This window comes from Phragmites australis, chromosome 15 (assembly GCF_958298935.1).
Source record: "Phragmites australis chromosome 15, lpPhrAust1.1, whole genome shotgun sequence".
NCBI lineage: Eukaryota > Viridiplantae > Streptophyta > Magnoliopsida > Poales > Poaceae > Phragmites > Phragmites australis.
In genome coordinates, this window is record NC_084935.1 from 13,313,106 (window position 1) to 13,336,716 (window position 23,611).

At 53.3% G+C, this 23,611-nt stretch overlaps 28 non-coding genes across 28 annotated transcripts; all 28 read right to left on the minus strand.

The window, feature by feature from the left end:
- Nucleotides 1-14,545: 14,545 nt before the first annotated feature.
- LOC133894184 (5S ribosomal RNA) lies at nucleotides 14,546-14,661 on the minus strand. The gene has a single exon (XR_009904997.1). It is a non-coding gene; the product is annotated as a 5S ribosomal RNA (ribosomal RNA).
- A 211-nt stretch (nucleotides 14,662-14,872) lies between these two features.
- LOC133893831 (5S ribosomal RNA) lies at nucleotides 14,873-14,991 on the minus strand. The gene has a single exon (XR_009904662.1). It is a non-coding gene; the product is annotated as a 5S ribosomal RNA (ribosomal RNA).
- A 212-nt stretch (nucleotides 14,992-15,203) lies between these two features.
- Nucleotides 15,204-15,322, minus strand: LOC133894309 (5S ribosomal RNA). Its single transcript, XR_009905115.1, has one exon. It is a non-coding gene; the product is annotated as a 5S ribosomal RNA (ribosomal RNA).
- Nucleotides 15,323-15,533: 211 nt separating this feature from the next.
- On the minus strand, nucleotides 15,534-15,652 carry LOC133894310 (5S ribosomal RNA). The gene has a single exon (XR_009905116.1). It is a non-coding gene; the product is annotated as a 5S ribosomal RNA (ribosomal RNA).
- A 210-nt stretch (nucleotides 15,653-15,862) lies between these two features.
- Nucleotides 15,863-15,981, minus strand: LOC133894311 (5S ribosomal RNA). The gene has a single exon (XR_009905117.1). It is a non-coding gene; the product is annotated as a 5S ribosomal RNA (ribosomal RNA).
- A 211-nt stretch (nucleotides 15,982-16,192) lies between these two features.
- Nucleotides 16,193-16,311, minus strand: LOC133894312 (5S ribosomal RNA). The gene has a single exon (XR_009905118.1). It is a non-coding gene; the product is annotated as a 5S ribosomal RNA (ribosomal RNA).
- A 211-nt stretch (nucleotides 16,312-16,522) lies between these two features.
- LOC133894313 (5S ribosomal RNA) lies at nucleotides 16,523-16,641 on the minus strand. The gene has a single exon (XR_009905119.1). It is a non-coding gene; the product is annotated as a 5S ribosomal RNA (ribosomal RNA).
- A 211-nt stretch (nucleotides 16,642-16,852) lies between these two features.
- On the minus strand, nucleotides 16,853-16,971 carry LOC133894316 (5S ribosomal RNA). The gene has a single exon (XR_009905121.1). It is a non-coding gene; the product is annotated as a 5S ribosomal RNA (ribosomal RNA).
- A 211-nt stretch (nucleotides 16,972-17,182) lies between these two features.
- On the minus strand, nucleotides 17,183-17,301 carry LOC133894317 (5S ribosomal RNA). The gene has a single exon (XR_009905122.1). It is a non-coding gene; the product is annotated as a 5S ribosomal RNA (ribosomal RNA).
- Nucleotides 17,302-17,512: 211 nt separating this feature from the next.
- Nucleotides 17,513-17,631, minus strand: LOC133894318 (5S ribosomal RNA). Its single transcript, XR_009905123.1, has one exon. It is a non-coding gene; the product is annotated as a 5S ribosomal RNA (ribosomal RNA).
- Nucleotides 17,632-17,842: 211 nt separating this feature from the next.
- On the minus strand, nucleotides 17,843-17,961 carry LOC133894319 (5S ribosomal RNA). The gene has a single exon (XR_009905124.1). It is a non-coding gene; the product is annotated as a 5S ribosomal RNA (ribosomal RNA).
- A 211-nt stretch (nucleotides 17,962-18,172) lies between these two features.
- On the minus strand, nucleotides 18,173-18,291 carry LOC133894320 (5S ribosomal RNA). The gene has a single exon (XR_009905125.1). It is a non-coding gene; the product is annotated as a 5S ribosomal RNA (ribosomal RNA).
- A 211-nt stretch (nucleotides 18,292-18,502) lies between these two features.
- LOC133894321 (5S ribosomal RNA) lies at nucleotides 18,503-18,621 on the minus strand. The gene has a single exon (XR_009905126.1). It is a non-coding gene; the product is annotated as a 5S ribosomal RNA (ribosomal RNA).
- Nucleotides 18,622-18,832: 211 nt separating this feature from the next.
- On the minus strand, nucleotides 18,833-18,951 carry LOC133894322 (5S ribosomal RNA). The gene has a single exon (XR_009905127.1). It is a non-coding gene; the product is annotated as a 5S ribosomal RNA (ribosomal RNA).
- A 211-nt stretch (nucleotides 18,952-19,162) lies between these two features.
- LOC133894323 (5S ribosomal RNA) lies at nucleotides 19,163-19,281 on the minus strand. The gene has a single exon (XR_009905128.1). It is a non-coding gene; the product is annotated as a 5S ribosomal RNA (ribosomal RNA).
- A 211-nt stretch (nucleotides 19,282-19,492) lies between these two features.
- On the minus strand, nucleotides 19,493-19,611 carry LOC133894324 (5S ribosomal RNA). Its single transcript, XR_009905129.1, has one exon. It is a non-coding gene; the product is annotated as a 5S ribosomal RNA (ribosomal RNA).
- A 211-nt stretch (nucleotides 19,612-19,822) lies between these two features.
- On the minus strand, nucleotides 19,823-19,941 carry LOC133894325 (5S ribosomal RNA). The gene has a single exon (XR_009905130.1). It is a non-coding gene; the product is annotated as a 5S ribosomal RNA (ribosomal RNA).
- Nucleotides 19,942-20,155: 214 nt separating this feature from the next.
- Nucleotides 20,156-20,274, minus strand: LOC133894039 (5S ribosomal RNA). Its single transcript, XR_009904858.1, has one exon. It is a non-coding gene; the product is annotated as a 5S ribosomal RNA (ribosomal RNA).
- A 211-nt stretch (nucleotides 20,275-20,485) lies between these two features.
- On the minus strand, nucleotides 20,486-20,604 carry LOC133894327 (5S ribosomal RNA). Its single transcript, XR_009905132.1, has one exon. It is a non-coding gene; the product is annotated as a 5S ribosomal RNA (ribosomal RNA).
- Nucleotides 20,605-20,815: 211 nt separating this feature from the next.
- On the minus strand, nucleotides 20,816-20,934 carry LOC133894328 (5S ribosomal RNA). Its single transcript, XR_009905133.1, has one exon. It is a non-coding gene; the product is annotated as a 5S ribosomal RNA (ribosomal RNA).
- A 211-nt stretch (nucleotides 20,935-21,145) lies between these two features.
- Nucleotides 21,146-21,264, minus strand: LOC133894329 (5S ribosomal RNA). The gene has a single exon (XR_009905134.1). It is a non-coding gene; the product is annotated as a 5S ribosomal RNA (ribosomal RNA).
- A 211-nt stretch (nucleotides 21,265-21,475) lies between these two features.
- On the minus strand, nucleotides 21,476-21,594 carry LOC133894331 (5S ribosomal RNA). The gene has a single exon (XR_009905135.1). It is a non-coding gene; the product is annotated as a 5S ribosomal RNA (ribosomal RNA).
- Nucleotides 21,595-21,805: 211 nt separating this feature from the next.
- Nucleotides 21,806-21,924, minus strand: LOC133894332 (5S ribosomal RNA). The gene has a single exon (XR_009905136.1). It is a non-coding gene; the product is annotated as a 5S ribosomal RNA (ribosomal RNA).
- A 211-nt stretch (nucleotides 21,925-22,135) lies between these two features.
- LOC133894333 (5S ribosomal RNA) lies at nucleotides 22,136-22,254 on the minus strand. Its single transcript, XR_009905137.1, has one exon. It is a non-coding gene; the product is annotated as a 5S ribosomal RNA (ribosomal RNA).
- Nucleotides 22,255-22,465: 211 nt separating this feature from the next.
- On the minus strand, nucleotides 22,466-22,584 carry LOC133894334 (5S ribosomal RNA). Its single transcript, XR_009905138.1, has one exon. It is a non-coding gene; the product is annotated as a 5S ribosomal RNA (ribosomal RNA).
- Nucleotides 22,585-22,795: 211 nt separating this feature from the next.
- LOC133894335 (5S ribosomal RNA) lies at nucleotides 22,796-22,914 on the minus strand. The gene has a single exon (XR_009905139.1). It is a non-coding gene; the product is annotated as a 5S ribosomal RNA (ribosomal RNA).
- Nucleotides 22,915-23,125: 211 nt separating this feature from the next.
- On the minus strand, nucleotides 23,126-23,244 carry LOC133893975 (5S ribosomal RNA). The gene has a single exon (XR_009904798.1). It is a non-coding gene; the product is annotated as a 5S ribosomal RNA (ribosomal RNA).
- Nucleotides 23,245-23,455: 211 nt separating this feature from the next.
- Nucleotides 23,456-23,574, minus strand: LOC133894336 (5S ribosomal RNA). Its single transcript, XR_009905140.1, has one exon. It is a non-coding gene; the product is annotated as a 5S ribosomal RNA (ribosomal RNA).
- Nucleotides 23,575-23,611: the final 37 nt, after the last annotated feature.

A 23,611-nucleotide genomic window follows, 5' to 3' on the forward strand; every position in this document is an offset into this window, starting at 1 on the left:
GACCAAGCTACCCCAATCCAACCATGCCACAACCCACATCGAAACTCTACGACCAAAATATGGTCGCTCGGTGGAGATAAGCGATAGCGATGCTCATGACCGAGAGCGCGGCAGTTCGAACTGATTATACACCCTGCAGGGGGATACTCCTGGACCCACACGACACAGGGACCATACGGCTTGTGCCACCCGCTAAGATGCACACAAGGGGGTACCCGTGACAACCTTTCCCAACCAGGCCCAACCATGTGGATCAACCATAGCTCGGCACGGCGGTATTAGAACTACTCCCCGAGCAAACTAATACCGCTAAAAGCCCGGACTCAAACCGGACTCACACCGTCTATGACGAGGCCCACATGACCACGTCTGCGAAGGTAATCGGCTCGCCTACCATTATATCAGCATGTGGTGAGTAAGGTATGTGCTAAAGCCGACTACACCGATGATCGGTGCTTAACCGGTGCAAGCGGTCTACGGTGTCCGGGTTCCCTCCCCGAACTGCCTGAGGACTCCTCGTGAGCAGATGACACCCCTAACACCGCCCACACCTCGTCTCAACTCACCACTCACCAAACCGACTCATCATCAACACAACCATAAGTGCGAACAAGTAATAAGTCCTAGGCTCGCGACAACGGTGGACGCCGTCGTCGACTTCTACCGGAAAGCCTAAGTACCACTAAGCATAGCGAACTAAAATTAGACCTCGATGACACCACTAGGCTCCTAGGAACAACACATGACACGTGACCGAAATGGGATAATGCATCGGCATAGGTTCTACCCAACTCAGTACCCGACACATGCAATGTATACATAAGCGTAGATAACATATTAAAATTTCAAGTAGACACGGTGCAATATGAACGATGCTTGCCTTGCTGCCCTGAATCAGAAAGGTGGGACGCCTCACGATCGCCCACGGCCTCCGGGATCGACGGATCGGCGTTCACTACAGAGAGCAACGCGTGCAATGAAATGAGCATGTATGAAATGCGATCATGTAAGAAAAATATGCTCCACAATACATGACAACATTATTCCAAGATCGTACTGTCCAAACCAGAATTTTCCAAGTGGTCTCAAAAAGTTTGGAGTTCCTACGAATTAACTACGAATTTTACAAGCTATCAGCTATCAGGAAAGCCTGATAAACCGTGCTCGGGGTGCCCGGGATGAACAGTACTCACGGGTACCCGGGGTGAACAGTACCCGGGGGTGCTCGGGGTGAACAGTACCCGGGGGTGCTCGGGAGTGCTCGGGGGTGAACAGTACCCGGGGGTGCTCGGTGAACAGTACCAGGGTCCTCGGGATCGACCGTGCTCAGGTTCTCGGGTGAACAGTACCCGGGGGTCGTCGGGTGAACAGTACCCGGGTGCTCGGGAGTGCTCGGGGTGACTGCGCTCGGGTGCTCGGGTGAACAGTACCAGGGGTCGTCGGGTGAACAGTACCCGGGGTGCTCGGGAGTGCTCGGGGTGACAGCGCTCGGGGGTCGTCGGGTGAACAGTACCCGGGTGCTCGGGAGTGCTCGGGGTGACTGCGCTCGGGTGCTCGGGTGAACAGTACCAGGGGTCGTCGGTTGAACAGTACCCGGGGTGCTCGGGAGTGCTCGGGGTGACAGCGCTCGGGGTGCTCGGGTGAACAGTACCCGGGTGCTCGGGAGTGCTCGGGGTGACTGCGCTCGGGTGCTCGGGTGAACAGTACCAGGGGTCGTCGGGTGAACAGTACCCGGGGTGCTCGGGAGTGCTCGGGGCGACAGCGCTCGGGGTGCTCGGGTGAACAGTACCCGGGGGTCGTCGGGTGAACAGTATCAGGGGTGCTCGGGTGAACAGTTCCCGGCGCTACAGTAAAAATCAGCCTCGCGCAGCTCGAGAACAGCAACCATTACGAAGGGAAAAACTGGGCTAAACTAACCTGGGAGTCTCTCTAAATCAAAAGTAAAAATGCCTAGAAGGGTGTACAGGGTCTAGACTTTGCTCAACCGCCTAGTAACATGATTCCTAACTCAAATCCACATAAATCCTCATTTGTTCCCAGACTGCAGAACTTTAAGAACTTTGCAACCCTAGTTCCAGATTCAAGATCTATCCAACCAAAAATGAGCATACTTGCCATGGGAGCCTAGCAGACTCACCTAAGGTCCTTTGCTGAGGTTGGTGACCGCCAGTTGAAGGAGGAAACGACGGAAAATGGCTTGGAGAAGAGAGGAAAAACTGCTGCTTCCTTGCTTCTCCCAAAGAACACCAAACAAGTTCAGAACCAGCTCGAATTCCTTCGGGGAAACTGAAAATGAATTGGATGGACGAGTAGTCCTTGAGCTGGTGGTCTCGTGAGTACCACATACGTACCTTGATCTTGCTCCCAGAGGTAGGGATCCAAAGGGGAAAAAGGGAGCCTAAGAGAGAGAGTGAGAGAGACAGCCAACTCCAACTTGCTTCCTCAAAAAGCCTTATATGGTGGAGTGGGTGAGGAGTACGTATGGGCAAGTTTGAGGGGAGAGAGAGCTGTTGCCCACTTATAGAGAGATATTTTCCACCCAAGTGGGCCCCATTTACCTAGAGGAAAGTCCAGACTTGCTTCCAGCTCCTTTATTTCTCTTAGTTTTTCCTTCTCCCACCTCATTGACTCAAAGTGAAGTGCTCCAGTGACCCAAACTGGAACATGAAGCTGAAATTGCATGTTTTAGGATTAAAACACACAATTATGGATTTCGGGACGTGACAAACCTCCCCCCCTAAAAAGAATCTCGTCCCGAGATTCAGTACGAGTCGTGGAGAGAACGATGAGCACACTCATGTGAGAGATTCCAAATATGCCATATTACGACATCTTTCACAAGTCCTCAAAGAACTCAGGATACTCGGAGCGGAGCTTATCTTCCCGCTCCCATGTCGCTTCGGCTTCTGTATGGTGGCTCCATTGGACTTTCAGGAATTTGGTAGAGTGGCGTCGTGTCTTGCGCTCGGCTTCATCCAAGATACAAATTGGTCGCTCACAATATGTCAAATCCGGTTGCAACTCTTGGGGTGCAATATCAACGACTTCCGTCGGGACTCGGAGACACTTCTTCAATTGTGACACATGGAACACATTGTGTACGGCGGAGAGAGATGGAGGCAAGTCCAACTGGTACGCGACCTCTCCACGCCGAGCAAGAATCTGAAATGGACCAACATACCGAGGCGCCAATTTGCCTCGGACTTGGAATCGACGAACGCCTTTGAGAGGTGAAACCTTCAGGTACACGTGATCCCCCACCTCAAAGGTGAGCTCTCGGCGACGTCGATCCGCATAGCTCTTCTGCCTAGACTGGGCCGTGAGAATACTCCTGCGGATATTCTGGACATGGTCTTCTGCCTCCTTGACCAAATCCGGACCCAGAAAAGCCCGCTCACCGGATTCAAACCAATTCAGCGGCGTACGGCACCTCCGACCATAAAGGGCCTCGAATGGCGCCATCCCAATACTAGCCTGGAAACTGTTGTTATACGAAAATTCCGCGAACGGCAGGCATATGTCCCACTTCTTCCCATAAGTGAGCACACAAGCACGGAGCATATCTTCGAGAATCTGATTTACCCTCTCCGTCTGACCATCCGTCTGCGGGTGATACGCCGTGCTGTGGAACAATTCGGTTTCCATAGCCTCCTGGAAACTTCTCCAGAAATGAGAAGTAAACTGTGTACCCCGATCAGAAACGATCTTCTTCGGCACTCCATGGAGACAAACAATTCTAGTGAGGTACAACTCCGCATACTGCTTAGCAGAAAAAGTGGTCCTGACAGGAAGGAAATGCGCGGATTTTGTCAACCGGTCCACGATGACCCAAATAGAGTCATACCCACTCGAAGTCTTCGGTAAGCCAGTAATGAAATCCATCCCAACTTCTTCCCACTTCCAAGATGGAATGGGCAAAGGCTGGAGTGTGCCGGCAGGCTTGATGTGTTCAGCCTTCACCCTTCGGCAGACGTCGCACTCAGACACATACCTAGCAATCTCCCGCTTCATGCGAGTCCACCAGAAACGGGGTTTCAAATCCTGATACATCTTTGTACTGCCAGGGTGAATGGATAGCAACGAATCATGAGCCTCATCAAGGATCTTCTTCCTCAGCGCCTCGACCCTCGGAACCACTAAACGGTCCCCAAACCAGATAACGCCTTGATCATCCTCAGTAAAGCACAAGGCCTGCCCGATCTTCCTCTTCTCTCGAATTCGGGCCATACCCTTATCATCCCTCTGTGCAGCCTTAATCTCATCAATGAGCGTGGACTTGATTTCGAGATTGGCAATAAAACCGTCCGGCACCATATCAAGCCCAAGACGCCGGAAATCGTCGCATAACGTGGAATCCATCGGCGAGGCTACAAGACAGTGACAATGAGCCCTTCGACTCAAAGCGTCGGCGACCACATTCGCCTTGCCAGGATGGTAGTGAACCTCCAGTTCGTAGTCTTTGATCAACTCAAGCCACCTGCGCTGCCTCATGTTCAAATCTGACTGCGTGAAGATGTACTTCAGGCTCTTGTGATCCGTGTAGATACGGCACAAGTTGCCCATCAAGTAGTGGCGCCACATCTTCAGAGCGTGCACGACAGCTGCAAGTTCAAGATCATGTGTCGGATAGTTCTCCTCGTGACGCTTCAGCTGTCGGGATGCATATGCAACGACTCGGTCCTCCTGCATCAAAACACAGCCGAGACCGATGCCGGACGCGTCGCAATACACATCAAATCCTCTGGTCACATCAGGTTGAGCAAGCACTGGAGCGGTCGTGAGCAGCTTCTTCAATGTCTGGAAGGCAGACTCACAGGCATCTGACCACTCAAACCCGCTGCCTTGCTTCAACAACTGAGTCATCGGCTTCGCAACCTTGGAGAAGTTCTCGATGAAACGACGGTAATAGCCTGCAAGTCCAAGAAAACTCCGGACCTCACTGACATTCTGGGGCTGAACCCAGTCGAGCACATCCTGCACCTTGCTCGGGTCAACTGCCACTCCGTTCTCTGATAGAACATGTCCCAGAAAAGCCACCTCCCTGAGCCAGAACTCACACTTGCTGAACTTGGCATACAACTGATGCTCTCGGAGCCTGCCCAGAACAATACGGAGGTGCCCAATGTGCTCTTGTACAGTCTTGGAGTATATCAGAATGTCGTCGATGAAAACAATGACAAACTTGTCCAACTCCTCCATGAATACCGAGTTCATGAGGTACATAAAGAAAGCCGGCGCATTAGTCAAGCCAAACGACATAACGGTGAACTCATACAAGCCGTATCTAGTAGAGAATGCTGTCTTTGGAATATCCTCAGGTCGGACCTTGATCTGGTGATAGCCCAGCCTCAAGTCAATCTTTGAGAAGACTCGGGCTCCAGTCAACTGATCAAACAAGATGTCAATCCTAGGAAGCGGATACACATTCTTCACAGTGACTGCATTCAGCGGACGGTAATCAACACACATCCGGAGAGTGTCGTCCTTCTTCTTCACGAATAGAGCCGAGCATCCCCAAGGTGAGGAACTAGGACGAATGAAACCCTTCGCCAGCAGCTCCTGGATCTGCTTCTTCAGCTCAACTAGCTCAACTGGCGACATCTTATACATCTTCTTCGAAACCGGGGCCGCACCGGGCACGAGATCAATAGAGAACTCCACTGCCCTACCAGGCGGCATTCCAGGCAACTCATCCGGAAAGACATCCGGAAATTCCCACACCACAGGAATGGTCTCCATAATCCTGGTGGGGACAGCCTTTACGGCGAACAGGCAGGACTTGACATCCTCTAGCTTTAACTGGACCCGAGTACCTGACAGACCATTGAGGGTGACGGTCCGCCGAGCACAGTCCAACACAGCCTTGTTCTTGGAGAGCCAATTCATCCCCAGAATAATATCAATTCCCTTCGAGTTCATCACTAACAGATTGACAAAGAAGGGAACTCCGTTGACAATTACCGCCGCTTTGTTCACACACTGGTTGATTAAAACTTTGGCCCCTGGGGCGTCTATAAGGTACGGTGTGTGGGTAGCACTGACTCTCAACCCACTTTTCCAAACATAACCCGAAGATATAAAGGAGTGAGAGGCTCCTGAATCAAACAAAACCACTGCAGAAAAGATGTCAGAGTTGAAACTCATATCCAACGTACCCATTAGGACGGTGTCACCCTCCTGAACCTCGTCGGCGGTAGTGTGGCGAGCTCGACCACGCTTGGGAACGTGAGTCGCCTGCGAAGACTGCGGTGCTGACTGAGCCGGCGGTGGTCGCGGGGCACTCAGCGCGGCTCCTGGCCTCGGATACGGGCACTCCCTCGAGAAATGGCCGACGCGGCCGCAGTTGAAGCACGGACCGCCTGAGCCACCGGTCACGCTCACTTGGGAGCCGGCGGGTCGTGCAGCCTGCCCTTGTGGGGCGGAGAACGCAGGACGTGGTACAAACCACATCGGTCGTGGGTATCCAGCCGACGGCACCTGAAACTGTGGAGGCTGACTCTCAGTGCGGGTGCGCTGCGAGCTTGTCACGTCCCGAAATCCATAATTGTGTGTTTTAATCCTAAAACATGCAATTTCAGGTTCATGTTCCAGTTTGGGTCACTGGAGCACTTCACTTTGAGTCAATGAGGTGGGAGAAGGAAAAACTAAGAGAAATAAAGGAGCTGGAAGCAAGTCTGGACTTTCCTCTAGGTAAATGGGGCCCACTTGGGTGGAAAATATCTCTCTATAAGTGGGCAACAGCTCTCTCTCCCCTCAAACTTGCCCATACGTACTCCTCACCCACTCCACCATATAAGGCTTTTTGAGGAAGCAAGTTGGAGTTGGCTGTCTCTCTCACTCTCTCTCTTAGGCTCCCTTTTTCCCCTTTGGATCCCTACCTCTGGGAGCAAGATCAAGGTACGTATGTGGTACTCACGAGACCACCAGCTCAAGGACTACTCGTCCATCCAATTCATTTTCAGTTTCCCCGAAGGAATTCGAGCTGGTTCTGAACTTGTTTGGTGTTCTTTGGGAGAAGCAAGGAAGCAGCAGTTTTTCCTCTCTTCTCCAAGCCATTTTCCGTCGTTTCCTCCTTCAACTGGCGGTCACCAACCTCAGCAAAGGACCTTAGGTGAGTCTGCTAGGCTCCCATGGCAAGTATGCTCATTTTTGGTTGGATAGATCTTGAATCTGGAACTAGGGTTGCAAAGTTCTTAAAGTTCTGCAGTCTGGGAACAAATGAGGATTTATGTGGATTTGAGTTAGGAATCATGTTACTAGGCGGTTGAGCAAAGTCTAGATCCTGTACACCCTTCTAGGCATTTTTACTTTTGATTTAGAGAGACTCCCAGGTTAGTTTAGCCCAGTTTTTCCCTTCATAATGGTTGCTGTTCTGGAGCTGCGCGAGGCTGATTTTACTGTAGCGCCGGGGCTGTTCACCCGAGCACCCCTGATACTGTTCACCCGACGACCCCCGGGTACTGTTCACCCGACGACCCCTGGTACTGTTCACCCGAGCACCCGAGCGCAGTCACCCCCGAGCACTCCCGAGCACCCCGGGTACTGTTCACCCGACGCCCCCCGGGTACTGTTCACCCGAGCACCCCTGTACTGATTCACCCCGAGCACCCGAGCACGGTCGATCCCGAGGACCCTGGTACTGTTCACCGAGCACCCCCGGGTACTGTTCACCCCCGAGCACTCCCGAGCACCCCGGGTACTGTTCACCCGACGACCCCCGGGTACTGTTCACCCGAGCACCCGAGCACCCCTGTACTGATTCACCCCGAGCACCCGAGCACGGTCGATCCCGAGGACCCCGGTACTATTCACCCGAGCACCCCGGTACTGTTCACCCCGAGCACCCCCGGGTACTGTTCACCCCGGGTACCCGTGAGTACTGTTCATCCCGGGCACCCCGAGCACGGTTTATCAGGCTTTCCTGATAGCTGATAGCTTGTAAAATTCGTAGTTAATTCGTAGGAACTCCAAACTTTTTGAGACCACTTGGAAAATTCTGGTTTGGACAGTACGATCTTGGAATAATGTTGTCATGTATTGTGGAGCATATTTTTCTTACATGATCGCATTTCATACATGCTCATTACATTGCACGCGTTGCTCTCTGTAGTGAACGTCGATCCGTCGATCCCGGAGGCCGTGGGCGATCGTGAGGCGTCCCACCTTTCTGATTCAGGGCAGCAAGGCAAGCATCGTTCATATTGCACCGTGTCTACTTGAAATTTTAATATGTTATCTACGCTTATGTATACATTGCATGTGTCGGGTACTGAGTTGGGTAGAACCTATACCGATGCATTATCCCATTTCGGTCACGTGTCATGTGTTGTTCCTAGGAGCCTAGTGGTGTCATCGAGGTCTAATTTTAGTTCGCTATGCTTAGCGGTACTTAGGCTTTCCGGTAGAAGTCGACGACGGCGTCCACCGTTGTCGCGAGCCTAGGACTTATTACTTGTTCGCACTTATGGTTGTGTTGATGATGAGTCGGTTTGGTGAGTGGTGAGTTGAGACGAGGTGTGGGCGGTGTTAGGGGTGTCATCTGCTCACGAGGAGTCCTCAGGCAGTTCGGGGAGGGAACCCGGACACCGTAGACCGCTTGCACCGGTTAAGCACCGATCATCGGTGTAGTCGGCTTTAGCACATACCTTACTCACCACATGCTGATATAATGGTAGGCGAGCCGATTACCTTCGCAGACGTGGTCATGTGGGCCTCGTCATAGACGGTGTGAGTCCGGTTTGAGTCCGGGCTTTTAGCGGTATTAGTTTGCTCGGGGAGTAGTTCTAATACCGCCTCGCCGAGCTATGGTTGATCCACATGGTTGGGCCTGGTTGGGAAAGGTTGTCACGGGTACCCCCTTGTGCGCATCTTAGCGGGTGGCACAAGCCGTATGGTCCCTGTGTCGTGTGGGTCCAGGAGTATCCCCCTGCAGGGTGTATAATCAGTTCGAGCTGCCGCGCTCTCGGTCATGAGCATCGCTATCGCTTATCTCCACCGAGCGACCATATTTTGGTCGTAGAGTTTCGATGTGGGTTGTGGCATGGTTGGATTGGGGTGGTTTGGTCGGTATGTGGTTGGTGGTTTGGTGGGAATGGTTTGCTTTTATACATTTGTTGTTACATATCTGTTTTGATCAGGTGGTTGGCAGGGTTTGAGTCGGTGGTTGGTTAAGTCAGTTGCTTACACCTAGAGTCTAGGTTGCTTACCGCTTAATGAACTTAAACATGTCTTAATCCTTGCTACAGCTTTAAATGCATGATCCTTGGAGTCGAGAATATATATACTCATACTGTGTAAGACTTGCTAGTACCTTCGTACTAAGGGTGCTGCCCTTAAGTTGCTTCCAGGTTCGCAGGTCGGCGAAGATGGGGCAGTGTTCGGCTACTTTGTGCCTGCCGATCAGGGTGGCGGGCAGGAGTAGCACCTTCTACTCCGAACTCCGGCGCTTTTGGTATGGAGCCTAAGGGCATACGGCTCCATACTCTTTTGTTGTATAGGTTTTTCTTCCGCTGCGTAGTAGTTGTTGTTGTTCCTATTTTGTTGTAAATTGTGGAAGCAGTTGCTTGTTTAACAATGGTAATCCAGTTTAATTATTTGCTCTCTATTAAACTGTGTTGTGATATTTGAGTTGGAAGGCATGTGTTCCGATCCTGGGCACAAAACACGTGCCGGGACTACCGGAATGGTATTCTGGTTAATCATCGAGGTTGTGATTATGAATAATGATCCTCCTGATGATTAATTAGAATACTATTTGGACGGTTCCTCACAGAGCTCCCACCCACAGAAGACGAGGAACCCCTCTTCCGCCTCTTCTCCTCTTGGTGGCTCTTATACTTGAGCTCCACTGTGATCGACGTGCTCACCAACTCGTTGAAGTCGGCGAACTTATGCGCGGACAACCGGTCCTGCATCTTCGAGTTCAGGCCATTCACAAAGCGGCGCTGCTTGCGCGCATCCGTGCTGACCTCCTCGGTAGCATATTGTGCAAGGTGGTTGAACACCTGCACGTACTCCATCACCGCACGACCTCCTTGCTTGAGGTCCTCAAACTCCCGCCTCTTAGCCTCCATGAGGCCACTCGGTATGTGAAACGAGCGGAAGGCCTCGCGAAACTCCGCCCATGACACGCGGTGATCGGCGGGGTGCATGGCCAGAAAGCCGGACCACCACGCACCCGCCGGGCCCTGAAGCTGATGGGCGGCGAAGAGCGCCCTCTCGTGATCCTCACAACGAAGAAGGGCGAGCTTCTGCTCGATCGTCCGGAGCCAGTGATCAGCATCCAGAGGATCCTCAGCTCGCGAGAAGACCGGCGGCTGAGTCCGCAAAAAGTCCGAGAAGTCGTCTCGGCGCACGGCCCCACCTCCTCCATGAGGAGCCGCGTTGCGCACGAGAGCCTCCAAGAGCGCTTGGTTCGTCTGGAGGAGAGCGTGATTCGCTTGGCGGTTCTGCTCGATTTGCATGAGCACATCCGCCATGGTCGGCGGTGGAGGAGGGTTGTTCTGACCGGAACCCTCCGGAACCTCCCCACTACGCCGAGTGACAACCATTCTTGAAATGCAAAATAAAAAGGGGGAAACGTCAAATTCCGGCTCAGCACAAAGCATTCGCCGGATATATTGTTAGAATCCCGTAATACATGAACAAACATGAATGCATGCATGAATGCCATGAAATGATGCATGCTCGAACCTAGCTACCGCTTCTTTCTCAAAATAAGAACCGCACCTGCAAACATCAAAATCACAGGCAGTTTATAACATCCAGAACGTACCCTTCGCGCTAGAAAGAGTAAGAGCGCGAACGGCCCTTGTACCACATGCCGTACAAGCGACAATCCATACGTCGACAACGACGTATTCACTTCCCGTAGACCCTACGGGACATCTCGTGTAAACGCCACACGAGTAGACGACCATGTCTCCCATCGCATGGTGGATGTTCATACGCTATTGCTAGCGTATTCACTTCCCGTACGGATCACCGTACGGAACATGCCGGGCCCCTGCCTCGCATCCGGCTGAGCCCTCGGTGATTAACCGCCACCGAGCGTCGTACCCTACCTTCCGATGATGCAAAGCCGAAGATGCAATGCTCAACATGAATCAATGCAGGGTCGAAAGCAAAACAACGTGGTATAAGACATATAAACGTCACTCATAATACGCATTTTAACTTAGGGGCATAAACGATAGCAGTTTAATACATATTAGACATGAAGAGGCATAAACATAAATTATGGGTTGTTTAGGTGAAGTTGTCGACTTACTAAACAACGCACTAATTATGTTTAGGCTACTAAATTAAACCAGGCTCTGATACCAAGCTGTGAGGAACCGTCCAAATAGTATTCTAATTAATCATCAGGAGGATCATTATTCATAATCACAACCTCGACGATTAACCAGAATACCATTCCGGTAGTCCCGGCACGTGTTTTGTGCCCAGGATCGGAACACATGCCTTCCAACTCAGATATCACAACACAGTTTAATAGAGAGCAAATAATTAAACTGGATTACCATTGTTAAACAAGCAACTGCTTCCACAATTTACAACAAAATAGGAACAACAACAACTACTACGCAGCGGAAGAAAAACCTATACAACAAAAGAGTATGGAGCCGTATGCCCTTAGGCTCCATACCAAAAGCGCCGGAGTTCGGAGTAGAAGGTGCTACTCCTGCCCGCCACCCTGATCGGCAGGCACAAAGTAGCCGAACACTGCCTCTTCTTCGCCGACCTGCGAACCTGGAAGCAACTTAAGGGCAGCACCCTTAGTACGAAGGTACTAGCAAGTCTTACACAGTATGAGTATATATATTCTCGACTCCAAGGATCATGCATTTAAAGCTGTAGCAAGGATTAAGACATGTTTAAGTTTATTAAGCAGTAAGCAACCTAGACTCTAGGTGAAAGCCACTGACTTAACCAACCACCGACTCAAACCCTGCCAACCAACTGATCAAAACAGATATATAACAACAAGTGTATAAAAGCAAACCATTCCCACCAAACCACCAACCACATACCGACCAAGCTACCCCAATCCAACCATGCCACAACCCACATCGAAACTCTACGACCAAAATATGGTCGCTCGGTGGAGATAAGCGATAGCGATGCTCATGACCGAGAGCGCGGCAGTTCGAACTGATTATACACCCTGCAGGGGGATACTCCTGGACCCACACGACACAGGGACCATACGGCTTGTGCCACCCGCTAAGATGCACACAAGGGGGTACCCGTGACAACCTTTCCCAACCAGGCCCAACCATGTGGATCAACCATAGCTCGGCACGGCGGTATTAGAACTACTCCCCGAGCAAACTAATACCGCTAAAAGCCCGGACTCAAACCGGACTCACACCGTCTATGACGAGGCCCACATGACCACGTCTGCGAAGGTAATCGGCTCGCCTACCATTATATCAGCATGTGGTGAGTAAGGTATGTGCTAAAGCCGACTACACCGATGATCGGTGCTTAACCGGTGCAAGCGGTCTACGGTGTCCGGGTTCCCTCCCCGAACTGCCTGAGGACTCCTCGTGAGCAGATGACACCCCTAACACCGCCCACACCTCGTCTCAACTCACCACTCACCAAACCGACTCATCATCAACACAACCATAAGTGCGAACAAGTAATAAGTCCTAGGCTCGCGACAACGGTGGACGCCGTCGTCGACTTCTACCGGAAAGCCTAAGTACCACTAAGCATAGCGAACTAAAATTAGACCTCGATGACACCACTAGGCTCCTAGGAACAACACATGACACGTGACCGAAATGGGATAATGCATCGGCATAGGTTCTACCCAACTCAGTACCCGACACATGCAATGTATACATAAGCGTAGATAACATATTAAAATTTCAAGTAGACACGGTGCAATATGAACGATGCTTGCCTTGCTGCCCTGAATCAGAAAGGTGGGACGCCTCACGATCGCCCACGGCCTCCGGGATCGACGGATCGGCGTTCACTACAGAGAGCAACGCGTGCAATGAAATGAGCATGTATGAAATGCGATCATGTAAGAAAAATATGCTCCACAATACATGACAACATTATTCCAAGATCGTACTGTCCAAACCAGAATTTTCCAAGTGGTCTCAAAAAGTTTGGAGTTCCTACGAATTAACTACGAATTTTACAAGCTATCAGCTATCAAGAAAGCCTGATAAACCGTGCTCGGGGTGCCCGGGATGAACAGTACTCACGGGTACCCGGGGTGAACAGTACCGGGGGTGCTCGGTGAACAGTACCAGGGTCCTCGGGATCGATCGTGCTCGGGTTCTCGGGTGAACAGTACCCGGGGGTCGTCGGGTGAACAGTACCCGGGTGCTCGGGAGTGCTCGGGGTGACTGCGCTCGGGTGCTCGGGTGAACAGTACCAGGGGTCGTCGGGTGAACAGTACCCGGGGTGCTCGGGAGTGCTCGGGGTGACAGCGCTCGGGGTGCTCGGGTGAACAGTACCCGGGTGCTCGGGAGTGCTCGGGGTGACTGCGCTCGGGTGCTCGGGTGAACAGTACCCGGGGGTCGTCGGGTGAACAGTACCCGGGGTGCTCGGGAGTGCTCGGGGCGACAGCGCTCGGGGTGCTCGGGTGAACAGTACCCGGGGGTCGTCGGGTGAACAGTATCAGGGGTGCTCGGGTGAACAGTCCCGGCGCTACAGTAAAAATCAGCCTCGCGCAGCTCGAGAACAGCAACCATTACGAAGGGAAAAACTGGGCTAAACTAACCTGGGAGTCTCTCTAAATCAAAAGTAAAAATGCCTAGAAGGGTGTACAGGGTCTAGACTTTGCTCAACCGCCTAGTAACATGATTCCTAACTCAAATCCACATAAATCCTCATTTGTTCCCAGACTGCAGAACTTTAAGAACTTTGCAACCCTAGTTCCAGATTCAAGATCTATCCAACCAAAAATGAGCATACTTGCCATGGGAGCCTAGCAGACTCACCTAAGGTCCTTTGCTGAGGTTGGTGACCGCCAGTTGAAGGAGGAAACGACGGAAAATGGCTTGGAGAAGAGAGGAAAAACTGCTGCTTCCTTGCTTCTCCCAAAGAACACCAAACAAGTTCAGAACCAGCTCGAATTCCTTCGGGGAAACTGAAAATGAATTGGATGGACGAGTAGTCCTTGAGCTGGTGGTCTCGTGAGTACCACATACGTACCTTGATCTTGCTCCCAGAGGTAGGGATCCAAAGGGGAAAAAGGGAGCCTAAGAGAGAGAGTGAGAGAGACAGCCAACTCCAACTTGCTTCCTCAAAAAGCCTTATATGGTGGAGTGGGTGAGGAGTACGTATGGGCAAGTTTGAGGGGAGAGAGAGCTGTTGCCCACTTATAGAGAGATATTTTCCACCCAAGTGGGCCCCATTTACCTAGAGGAAAGTCCAGACTTGCTTCCAGCTCCTTTATTTCTCTTAGTTTTTCCTTCTCCCACCTCATTGACTCAAAGTGAAGTGCTCCAGTGACCCAAACTGGAACATGAAGCTGAAATTGCATGTTTTAGGATTAAAACACACAATTATGGATTTCGGGACGTGACAGGACTTCCCAGGAGGTCACCCATCCTAGTACTACTCTCGCCCAAGCACGCTTAACTTCGGAGTTCTGATGGGATCCGGTGCTTTAGTGCTGGTATGATCGCATCCGACATACTCTGCCTCCTCCTCCCCCTTATGCACGCCTTCCGCGCCGCCTCCCCGGCGCGCGTGGGCCCCACGTCCTGCCGCGCGGTGTCGCCCCGCTTCCCGGTGCACCGCCGAACTCGAGCCGGTTGCGCAAAAAAAGAAAAAGAAAAAAAGTTACAAATAAAATGAATTCAACGAGGCGGATGAACGCGAGGAAAATTAAGCAAAAAGGGGAATGCAACACGAGGACTTCCCAGAAGGTCACCCATCCTAGTACTACTCTCGCCCAAGCACGCTTAACTTCGGAGTTCTGATGGGATCCGGTGCTTTAGTGCTGGTATGATCGCATCCGACATACTCTGCCTCCTCCTCCCCCTTATGCACGCCTTCCGCGCCGCCTCCCCGGCGCGCGTGGGCCCCACTTCCTGCCGCGCGGTGTCGCCCCGCTTCCCGGTGCGCACCGCCGAACTCGAGCCGGTTGCGCAAAAAAAAAAAAGAAAAAAAGTTACAAATAAAATGAATTCAACGAGGCGGATGAACGCGAGGAAAATTAAGCAAAAAGGGGAATGCAACACGAGGACTTCCCAGGAGGTCACCCATCCTAGTACTACTCTCGCCCAAGCACGCTTAACTTCGGAGTTCTGATGGGATCCGGTGCTTTAGTGCTGGTATGATCGCATCCGACATACTCTGCCTCCTCCTCCCCCTTATGCACGCCTTCCGCGCCGCCTCCCCGGCGCGCGTGGGCCCCACGTCCTGCCGCGCGGTGTCGCCCCGCTTCCCGGTGCACCGCCGAACTCGAGCCGGTTGCGCAAAAAAAAAAAAAGAAAAAAAGTTACAAATAAAATGAATTCAACGAGGCGGATGAACGCGAGGAAAATTAAGCAAAAAGGGGAATGCAACACGAGGACTTCCCAGGAGGTCACCCATCCTAGTACTACTCTCGCCCAAGCACGCTTAACTTCGGAGTTCTGATGGGATCCGGTGCTTTAGTGCTGGTATGATCGCATCCGACATACTCTGCCTCCTCCTCCCCCTTATGCACGCCTTCCGCGCCGCCTCCCCGGCGCGCGTGGGCCCCACGTCCTGCCGCGCGGTGTCGCCCCGCTTCCCGGTGCACCGCCGAACTCGAGCCGGTTGCGCAAAAAAAAAAAAGAAAAAAAGTTACAAATAAAATGAATTCAACGAGGCGGATGAACGCGAGGAAAATTAAGCAAAAAGGGGAATGCAACACGAGGACTTCCCAGGAGGTCACCCATCCTAGTACTACTCTCGCCCAAGCACGCTTAACTTCGGAGTTCTGATGGGATCCGGTGCTTTAGTGCTGGTATGATCGCATCCGACATACTCTGCCTCCTCCTCCCCCTTATGCACGCCTTCCGCGCCGCCTCCCCGGCGCGCGTGGGCCCCACGTCCTGCCGCGCGGTGTCGCCCCGCTTCCCGGTGCACCGCCGAACTCGAGCCGGTTGCGCAAAAAAAAAAAAAGAAAAAAAGTTACAAATAAAATGAATTCAACGAGGCGGATGAACGCGAGGAAAATTAAGCAAAAAGGGGAATGCAACACGAGGACTTCCCAGGAGGTCACCCATCCTAGTACTACTCTCGCCCAAGCACGCTTAACTTCGGAGTTCTGATGGGATCCGGTGCTTTAGTGCTGGTATGATCGCATCCGACATACTCTGCCTCCTCCTCCCCCTTATGCACGCCTTCCGCGCCGCCTCCCCGGCGCGCGTGGGCCCCACGTCCTGCCGCGCGGTGTCGCCCCGCTTCCCGGTGCACCGCCGAACTCGAGCCGGTTGCGCAAAAAAAAAAAAAGAAAAAAAGTTACAAATAAAATGAATTCAACGAGGCGGATGAACGCGAGGAAAATTAAGCAAAAAGGGGAATGCAACACGAGGACTTCCCAGGAGGTCACCCATCCTAGTACTACTCTCGCCCAAGCACGCTTAACTTCGGAGTTCTGATGGGATCCGGTGCTTTAGTGCTGGTATGATCGCATCCGACATACTCTGCCTCCTCCTCCCCCTTATGCACGCCTTCCGCGCCGCCTCCCCGGCGCGCGTGGGCCCCACGTCCTGCCGCGCGGTGTCGCCCCGCTTCCCGGTGCACCGCCGAACTCGAGCCGGTTGCGCAAAAAAAAAAAAAGAAAAAAAGTTACAAATAAAATGAATTCAACGAGGCGGATGAACGCGAGGAAAATTAAGCAAAAAGGGGAATGCAACACGAGGACTTCCCAGGAGGTCACCCATCCTAGTACTACTCTCGCCCAAGCACGCTTAACTTCGGAGTTCTGATGGGATCCGGTGCTTTAGTGCTGGTATGATCGCATCCGACATACTCTGCCTCCTCCTCCCCCTTATGCACGCCTTCCGCGCCGCCTCCCCGGCGCGCGTGGGCCCCACGTCCTGCCGCGCGGTGTCGCCCCGCTTCCCGGTGCACCGCCGAACTCGAGCCGGTTGCGCAAAAAAAAAAAAAGAAAAAAAGTTACAAATAAAATGAATTCAACGAGGCGGATGAACGCGAGGAAAATTAAGCAAAAAGGGGAATGCAACACGAGGACTTCCCAGGAGGTCACCCATCCTAGTACTACTCTCGCCCAAGCACGCTTAACTTCGGAGTTCTGATGGGATCCGGTGCTTTAGTGCTGGTATGATCGCATCCGACATACTCTGCCTCCTCCTCCCCCTTATGCACGCCTTCCGCGCCGCCTCCCCGGCGCGCGTGGGCCCCACGTCCTGCCGCGCGGTGTCGCCCCGCTTCCCGGTGCACCGCCGAACTCGAGCCGGTTGCGCAAAAAAAAAAAAAGAAAAAAAGTTACAAATAAAATGAATTCAACGAGGCGGATGAACGCGAGGAAAATTAAGCAAAAAGGGGAATGCAACACGAGGACTTCCCAGGAGGTCACCCATCCTAGTACTACTCTCGCCCAAGCACGCTTAACTTCGGAGTTCTGATGGGATCCGGTGCTTTAGTGCTGGTATGATCGCATCCGACATACTCTGCCTCCTCCTCCCCCTTATGCACGCCTTCCGCGCCGCCTCCCCGGCGCGCGTGGGCCCCACGTCCTGCCGCGCGGTGTCGCCCCGCTTCCCGGTGCACCGCCGAACTCGAGCCGGTTGCGCAAAAAAAAAAAAAGAAAAAAAGTTACAAATAAAATGAATTCAACGAGGCGGATGAACGCGAGGAAAATTAAGCAAAAAGGGGAATGCAACACGAGGACTTCCCAGGAGGTCACCCATCCTAGTACTACTCTCGCCCAAGCACGCTTAACTTCGGAGTTCTGATGGGATCCGGTGCTTTAGTGCTGGTATGATCGCATCCGACATACTCTGCCTCCTCCTCCCCCTTATGCACGCCTTCCGCGCCGCCTCCCCGGCGCGCGTGGGCCCCACGTCCTGCCGCGCGGTGTCGCCCCGCTTCCCGGTGCACCGCCGAACTCGAGCCGGTTGCGCAAAAAAAAAAAAAGAAAAAAAGTTACAAATAAAATGAATTCAACGAGGCGGATGAACGCGAGGAAAATTAAGCAAAAAGGGGAATGCAACACGAGGACTTCCCAGGAGGTCACCCATCCTAGTACTACTCTCGCCCAAGCACGCTTAACTTCGGAGTTCTGATGGGATCCGGTGCTTTAGTGCTGGTATGATCGCATCCGACATACTCTGCCTCCTCCTCCCCCTTATGCACGCCTTCCGCGCCGCCTCCCCGGCGCGCGTGGGCCCCACGTCCTGCCGCGCGGTGTCGCCCCGCTTCCCGGTGCACCGCCGAACTCGAGCCGGTTGCGCAAAAAAAAAAAAAGAAAAAAAGTTACAAATAAAATGAATTCAACGAGGCGGATGAACGCGAGGAAAATTAAGCAAAAAGGGGAATGCAACACGAGGACTTCCCAGGAGGTCACCCATCCTAGTACTACTCTCGCCCAAGCACGCTTAACTTCGGAGTTCTGATGGGATCCGGTGCTTTAGTGCTGGTATGATCGCATCCGACATACTCTGCCTCCTCCTCCCCCTTATGCACGCCTTCCGCGCCGCCTCCCCGGCGCGCGTGGGCCCCACGTCCTGCCGCGCGGTGTCGCCCCGCTTCCCGGTGCACCGCCGAACTCGAGCCGGTTGCGCAAAAAAAAAAAAAGAAAAAAAGTTACAAATAAAATGAATTCAACGAGGCGGATGAACGCGAGGAAAATTAAGCAAAAAGGGGAATGCAACACGAGGACTTCCCAGGAGGTCACCCATCCTAGTACTACTCTCGCCCAAGCACGCTTAACTTCGGAGTTCTGATGGGATCCGGTGCTTTAGTGCTGGTATGATCGCATCCGACATACTCTGCCTCCTCCTCCCCCTTATGCACGCCTTCCGCGCCGCCTCCCCGGCGCGCGTGGGCCCCACGTCCTGCCGCGCGGTGTCGCCCCGCTTCCCGGTGCACCGCCGAACTCGAGCCGGTTGCGCAAAAAAAAAAAAAGAAAAAAAGTTACAAATAAAATGAATTCAACGAGGCGGATGAACGCGAGGAAAATTAAGCAAAAAGGGGAATGCAACACGAGGACTTCCCAGGAGGTCACCCATCCTAGTACTACTCTCGCCCAAGCACGCTTAACTTCGGAGTTCTGATGGGATCCGGTGCTTTAGTGCTGGTATGATCGCATCCGACATACTCTGCCTCCTCCTCCCCCTTATGCACGCCTTCCGCGCCGCCTCCCCGGCGCGCGTGGGCCCCACGTCCTGCCGCGCGGTGTCGCCCCGCTTCCCGGTGCACCGCCGAACTCGAGCCGGTTGCGCAAAAAAAAAAAAAGAAAAAAAGTTACAAATAAAATGAATTCAACGAGGCGGATGAACGCGAGGAAAATTAAGCAAAAAGGGGAATGCAACACGAGGACTTCCCAGGAGGTCACCCATCCTAGTACTACTCTCGCCCAAGCACGCTTAACTTCGGAGTTCTGATGGGATCCGGTGCTTTAGTGCTGGTATGATCGCATCCGACATACTCTGCCTCCTCCTCCCCCTTATGCACGCCTTCCGCGCCGCCTCCCCGGCGCGCGTGGGCCCCACGTCCTGCCGCGCGGTGTCGCCCCGCTTCCCGGTGCACCGCCGAACTCGAGCCGGTTGCGCAAAAAAAAAAAAAGAAAAAAAGTTACAAATAAAATGAATTCAACGAGGCGGATGAACGCGAGGAAAATTAAGCAAAAAGGGGAATGCAACACGAGGACTTCCCAGGAGGTCACCCATCCTAGTACTACTCTCGCCCAAGCACGCTTAACTTCGGAGTTCTGATGGGATCCGGTGCTTTAGTGCTGGTATGATCGCATCCGACATACTCTGCCTCCTCCTCCCCCTTATGCACGCCTTCCGCGCCGCCTCCCCGGCGCGCGTGGGCCCCACGTCCTGCCGCGCGGTGTCGCCCCGCTTCCCGGTGCACCGCCGCCGAACTCGAGCCGGTTGCGCAAAAAAAAAAAAAGAAAAAAAGTTACAAATAAAATGAATTCAACGAGGCGGATGAACGCGAGGAAAATTAAGCAAAAAGGGGAATGCAACACGAGGACTTCCCAGGAGGTCACCCATCCTAGTACTACTCTGGCCCAAGCACGCTTAACTTCGGAGTTCTGATGGGATCCGGTGCTTTAGTGCTGGTATGATCGCATCCGACATACTCTGCCTCCTCCTCCCCCTTATGCACGCCTTCCGCGCCGCCTCCCCGGCGCGCGTGGGCCCCACGTCCTGCCGCGCGGTGTCGCCCCGCTTCCCGGTGCACCGCCGAACTCGAGCCGGTTGCGCAAAAAAAAAAAAAGAAAAAAAGTTACAAATAAAATGAATTCAACGAGGCGGATGAACGCGAGGAAAATTAAGCAAAAAGGGGAATGCAACACGAGGACTTCCCAGGAGGTCACCCATCCTAGTACTACTCTCGCCCAAGCACGCTTAACTTCGGAGTTCTGATGGGATCCGGTGCTTTAGTGCTGGTATGATCGCATCCGACATACTCTGCCTCCTCCTCCCCCTTATGCACGCCTTCCGCGCCGCCTCCCCGGCGCGCGTGGGCCCCACGTCCTGCCGCGCGGTGTCGCCCCGCTTCCCGGTGCACCGCCGAACTCGAGCCGGTTGCGCAAAAAAAAAAAAAGAAAAAAAGTTACAAATAAAATGAATTCAACGAGGCGGATGAACGCGAGGAAAATTAAGCAAAAAGGGGAATGCAACACGAGGACTTCCCAGGAGGTCACCCATCCTAGTACTACTCTCGCCCAAGCACGCTTAACTTCGGAGTTCTGATGGGATCCGGTGCTTTAGTGCTGGTATGATCGCATCCGACATACTCTGCCTCCTCCTCCCCCTTATGCACGCCTTCCGCGCCGCCTCCCCGGCGCGCGTGGGCCCCACGTCCTGCCGCGCGGTGTCGCCCCGCTTCCCGGTGCACCGCCGAACTCGAGCCGGTTGCGCAAAAAAAAAAAAAGAAAAAAAGTTACAAATAAAATGAATTCAACGAGGCGGATGAACGCGAGGAAAATTAAGCAAAAAGGGGAATGCAACACGAGGACTTCCCAGGAGGTCACCCATCCTAGTACTACTCTCGCCCAAGCACGCTTAACTTCGGAGTTCTGATGGGATCCGGTGCTTTAGTGCTGGTATGATCGCATCCGACATACTCTGCCTCCTCCTCCCCCTTATGCACGCCTTCCGCGCCGCCTCCCCGGCGCGCGTGGGCCCCACGTCCTGCCGCGCGGTGTCGCCCCGCTTCCCGGTGCACCGCCGAACTCGAGCCGGTTGCGCAAAAAAAAAAAAAGAAAAAAAGTTACAAATAAAATGAATTCAACGAGGCGGATGAACGCGAGGAAAATTAAGCAAAAAGGGGAATGCAACACGAGGACTTCCCAGGAGGTCACCCATCCTAGTACTACTCTCGCCCAAGCACGCTTAACTTCGGAGTTCTGATGGGATCCGGTGCTTTAGTGCTGGTATGATCGCATCCGACATACTCTGCCTCCTCCTCCCCCTTATGCACGCCTTCCGCGCCGCCTCCCCGGCGCGCGTGGGCCCCACGTCCTGCCGCGCGGTGTCGCCCCGCTTCCCGGTGCACCGCCGAACTCGAGCCGGTTGCGCAAAAAAAGAAAAAGAAAAAAAGTTACAAATAAAATGAATTCAACGAGGCGGATGAACGCGAGGAAAATTAAGCAAAAAGGGGAATGCAACACGAGGACTTCCCAGGAGGTCACCCATCCTAGTACTACTCTCGCCCAAGCACGCTTAACTTCGGAGTTCTGATGGGATCCGGTGCTTTAGTGCTGGTATGATCGCATCCGACATACTCTGCCTCCTCCTCCCCCTTATGCACGCCTTCCGCGCCGCCTCCCCGGCGCGCGTGGGCCCCACGTCCTGCCGCGCGGTGTCGCCCCGCTTCCCGGTGCACCGCCGAACTCGAGCCGGTTGCGCAAAAAAAAAAAAAGAAAAAAAGTTACAAATAAAATGAATTCAACGAGGCGGATGAACGCGAGGAAAATTAAGCAAAAAGGGGAATGCAACACGAGGACTTCCCAGGAGGTCACCCATCCTAGTACTACTCTCGCCCAAGCACGCTTAACTTCGGAGTTCTGATGGGATCCGGTGCTTTAGTGCTGGTATGATCGCATCCGACATACTCTGCCTCCTCCTCCCCCTTATGCACGCCTTCCGCGCCGCCTCCCCGGCGCGCGTGGGCCCCACGTCCTGCCGCGCGGTGTCGCCCCGCTTCCCGGTGCACCGCCGAACTCGAGCCGGTTGCGCAAAAAAAAAAAAAGAAAAAAAGTTACAAATAAAATGAATTCAACGAGGCGGATGAACGCGAGGAAAATTAAGCAAAAAGGGGAATGCAACACGAGGACTTCCCAGGAGGTCACCCATCCTAGTACTACTCTCGCCCAAGCACGCTTAACTTCGGAGTTCTGATGGGATCCGGTGCTTTAGTGCTGGTATGATCGCATCCGACATACTCTGCCTCCTCCTCCCCCTTATGCACGCCTTCCGCGCCGCCTCCCCGGCGCGCGTGGGCCCCACGTCCTGCCGCGCGGTGTCGCCCCGCTTCCCGGTGCACCGCCGAACTCGAGCCGGTTGCGCAAAAAAAAAAAAAGAAAAAAAGTTACAAATAAAATGAATTCAACGAGGCGGATGAACGCGAGGAAAATTAAGCAAAAAGGGGAATGCAACACGAGGACTTCCCAGGAGGTCACCCATCCTAGTACTACTCTCGCCCAAGCACGCTTAACTTCGGAGTTCTGATGGGATCCGGTGCTTTAGTGCTGGTATGATCGCATCCGACATACTCTGCCTCCTCCTCCCCCTTATGCACGCCTTCCGCGCCGCCTCCCCGGCGCGCGTGGGCCCCACGTCCTGCCGCGCGGTGTCGCCCCGCTTCCCGGTGCACCGCCGAACTCGAGCCGGTTGCGCAAAAAAAAAAAAAGAAAAAAAGTTACAAATAAAATGAATTCAACGAGGCGGATGAACGCGAGGAAAATTAAGCAAAAAGGGGAATGCAACACGAGGACTTCCCAGGAGGTCACCCATCCTAGTACTACTCTTGCCCAAGCACGCTTAACTTCGGAGTTCTGATGGGATCCGGTGCTTTAGTGCTGGTATGATCGCATCCGACATACTCTGCCTCCTCCTCCCCCTTATGCACGCCTTCCGCGCCGCCTCCCCGGCGCGCGTGGGCCCCACGTCCTGCCGCGCGGTGTCGCCCCGCTTCCCGGTGCACCGCCGAACTCGAGCCGGTTGCGCAAAAAAAAAAAAAGAAAAAAAGTTACAAATAAAATGAATTCAACGAGGCGGATGAACGCGAGGAAAATTAAGCAAAAAGGGGAATGCAACACGAGGACTTCCCAGGAGGTCACCCATCCTAGTACTACTCTCGCCCAAGCACGCTTAACTTCGGAGTTCTGATGGGATCCGGTGCTTTAGTGCTGGTATGATCGCATCCGACATACTCTGCCTCCTCCTCCCCCTTATGCACGCCT